The sequence below is a fragment of the Mastigoproctus giganteus genome, chromosome 10, assembly GCF_048544385.1.
Source record: "Mastigoproctus giganteus isolate SK-2022 chromosome 10, ASM4854438v1, whole genome shotgun sequence".
NCBI lineage: Eukaryota > Metazoa > Arthropoda > Arachnida > Uropygi > Thelyphonidae > Mastigoproctus > Mastigoproctus giganteus.
In genome coordinates, this window is record NC_143584.1 from 34708513 (window position 1) to 34712647 (window position 4135).

Consider the following 4135-nt stretch of genomic DNA (forward strand, 5'->3'; position numbering starts at 1 on the left):
ATTGTGCGGAAGGAAAAATTTATATAAGCGATGTATTTGCCGCATCAATCAATAAATTCAGCAAACCTCAATTTAGAGGGGGAAAAATAACCGTAAAAATTAAAAATACCAAGTTATTTGTGTGTATTTTCCGATTCGTGCATGAAAACTGTCCACTCAGGAAGTTTATTAAGAAAATTATGTACAATTTGTATTGTTAAATAACGTCAAACATATTACTAATGTACATAAATTGTATGTATTTATAATAAATGTAAGATACCGTACATGGGGAGAGATATTATTATCTTTATTTTCTCCTAAGAGACACCCGCTTACAGCTATTAACAAGGGGGTGCACATTCATATATGCATATATAATTTATATACATAATTATCTATTTATAATTTATACAAATCAGTCTTTATAAATTATACAAATTATACAATGTCTAAATTATACATTTTCTAAATCATACATTGTCTAATTAATTATATTATACACATCATTGCCTTATTTTACATGACAGGCAGATAGAAAGAGAGCACAAGCATAATTTACAATTTTACAAGGAATTAGAGAATGTTCACATCTACAGCACTATTTACAGCGAGTTCACAGAAAGAGAAGACGTCCAATATAAACATAACAGGAGCAAAAACAGTCCCGACCAGTTCGTTCTTCATTTCCTGCATTCTCTTTTGTTTCCCTCAGTCGGCATCACTCAACATTTATAGGTGGAGTAATGCCTTTTGAAACACTTCGGTCCTGTATCTCTTCTCTGCGCAAAGCCTTTCTGGGTCTGCTTGTAGATCGTTGAACATCTTAATGGTGTTCAAAGGAAAAAATCGCCGCAGGCTTTCCAGCTGTGTGAGCGCGCTACTGATTGGAAGGGATGTTGTTCTATTCTCCAACCTTTGCGTCATGCGGGGCCGAGTCAGCAGGTGGTCAGTTTTCGGCGAGTCGACTCTCCCGGTCAGTAGTTTTGCAAGAGTGAGGATGTTCTTGGTGACAATAATGTGAGACCAAGGCGTGACATCCAAGTTGGCATATAAAATGGTTCTTGAGATTGTAAATGGCTGCGTAGTGATCCTGTTTAACCATCTCAGCATCCAGTACTCTAAACCCAGGAAAGCCTTGATGGTAGCATCTGGGGCAGAAGACCAAATCTGAGATGCGTAGAGAGGGATGGGGATGACGCATCTTAAAATATATTGTTTAACAAGGTCAGGGTTCCTGATACCTACTAGTTCTTGTCTGGAGGTCCATAGCGCTGCGTAAGTTTTCTTCTTTACATGTCCGAAATGGGGTGTGAAGTTTAGGTTTTTGTCCCATTTCAGACCAAGATCAATGTGTGTCCTGACTGACTTTTTTGACCACACTGCCATTTACGCGTATTGATATGTGGTTTTTAAATACCTTGTTGGTGAAAACCATTTGTGCTGTCTTGTGTTCATTTAGTCGAAGCCCCATGCAATTAAGGTATTCTTGCAACTCGGCGATTTTGGAGTTTGCTTCGTTGTTGCATTGTAAAGATGTGTTTTGGTCATTCGAGGTGACGAAATATTTCAAGTCGTCTGCATATACGACAAATTGCCTTTGATTTTGGGTCAGGAAGGAATGCAGTGCTGTTGCGAAGAGAGTAGCAGAGAGGACACCACCTTGTGGGACTCCCCTGTTGACTTGGAAGGTCTCTTTGGAAGTTCCATTTATGGCAGTGATGTGTCTCTCCCTCAAAGAACTCGTTATTATAGCTAATACGTGCCCAGTTATATGGAAATATTCCTCCAAGATGATAGTAATAGCCGAGATGGATACACTGTCGAAAGCGGATGCAACGTCTAAGAAGACAATGTCTAATTGCTGTCTGAAGTTAAGGGAGTGTTGGATTCGAAATAGTCTCCATGAGATTGGTGGTAGTAGATCTTTGTGGGATCACTGAATGAAGGTACTCCGGTCTATGCCCGAAGCAGTGATGGTTGATGGTATTTAAAATGGATTTCTCAAATATTTTTTGAATTTATGTAATAAATAATATAAATTACTACAGTAAACTCCCGATATACGCTTTCTTTAGAAAGCGTATATACATTTACGCTTATATACGCTTTCTTTAGAAAGCGTATATAAGCGTAAATGCTCTCTAAAGTGGCTTTAGAGAGCATTCGCTATAAGCGCGGGACCCATTTTTGGGCCCTGTTTTTCAGTATTTTGGTAAATAACATTGTTTTTTTCTTTTTTTGCATTAACACGAATGATTAAAAAAAAAAAAAAAAACAAAGCAAAACATGGCAGGGTTGCATTAATAATATTATTTTTGTTTCATCTTTTTCTTTGCAGATTATGAAAAGAGAAAGATGACACTGTCAATCATATATGAATAGCTCGTGCAATAAGATCGCACAAACCGACAAAAAAAAAAAAAAAAAAAAAACGGCCATGACAAAGTTGCTGTAATGCTATATTGGCACTTATGATAAAAAAAAAAAAAAAATTCAACAACAACGATGATCCAAAAATCTTGGGGAGCACATACGCCTGAAAAAGAAACTGCTGAATAAAAAAAAAAAAAAAATACATATTGTAGGATTTTAAAATCTAAAATGATAAGCAACTGGTACATAAGACATCACTATGGTTGAGAAGAAGCAAATTACACTGATCGATGTTGAACTCCAGAAGACAACGGCATTGAAGAAAAAGAAATTGAAAACATTACAAAATATCGGGATTTACAAATTGAAATCCAGCGTCTCTTGGGAGAAATAAACAACTGCTAATTCAGTAATGATTGAAGCACTGGCTCCCATTCCAAGAGGTCTGAGGAAACATCTCGCCGAAAATGGCATATGCAGGACAACAATACGGCGGTTACAAAAAGCGACATTGTCGGAAACATGCTAAATTTTACGATACCTAGAATTCGAATCAGCGATGGATCAAAAATTCCATAATAATAATAATAATGCTGAAATCCATTTGTGCATTATTGAACACAATACTGGCTACTGTATCAGATAGGAAAGCGGACGAATAATGTCGAATTAAAAAAAAAATAATAAATAAAAACCGACATAAGCGGGAAAGAGTTTCAAAGGGATACTTCCATAAGATTGACCATCGAACCAGAGGAAATATCTTTAAAAGCAAGGGTGTTGCACGTTTTTGTAGTATAAATATGGAATGAATTCTGTTAAAAGAAATTAAAGAAGTTAACATCAAGATAAGTAGTAATGTTTATCATGTTTTTGTGGAATCTGAAGTATTACGCCATTAGTGATTAACTGAACACTAAGTTTGAAAAACACCAACATTCTAAGCAGCATTAGGTTGCCAGTTCTTGGGAAGTAAAATTACAGGAAAAGTGAGTTTTCTGCATACAACTTTTGATTCTTGACGAAATTTCCGTAACTTTAATAGGTGTGTGTGCATTTGAACTGTCGACCCCTCCCTCTCTCTTCTCTTTCGCTTTCTTTCTCTTGAGGCCAGCCTGTGTCGTCGATCCTGCTTTACTTTGGCAATTAGTTAGGACAAATAATCTAAGCCCTCGGAAATCAGGGCCCCCGGATTTGTGCGGCAACAGATCGCGTTGTGTTTTTAATGGAAAGGTCGCTTAGCATCTTTCCATCCCGAAAAATCCATGTTTGTATTTTGTTTACCCTGGCGTGGCATGAGATGTTGACAGAGAGAATGCGACATTGGAAATAACACTTAACAATATTTATTATGAACAGAAAGGTCATGTATACAATAAGGAAAAAAGAAGAAAAGAGAATCAACGGAAAAAAAAAAAAAAAAAAAAAAAAAGGGGGGACAGGGATTGCCTCATGAGTGTCCCAATCTGAATCAAGTGGACAAGAATAGAGACAACAAACTGCAGCCTAGCTCCCAAAGCCTCACGGCAGCCTGAAGAGGGCACCCTAGCCCCCTTCACCTTTAAACCCTACTCCCCCGGGGAGACGATTCTCTCGTCGCCCCCCCCTCATTTCCACTCTGGTGGGGCATGGGCATGCCACACTAAACTTGGGGCTGTCTTCCCTATTGGCTCCATATTTCTGTCTTTCTCCCCCCAGACTTCAGCCTTCCCCCCCTCTCTATCTTCACGCTAGCGAAGTCCCACACACCTAAATTTAAATACATCCAAAATATCTTCAC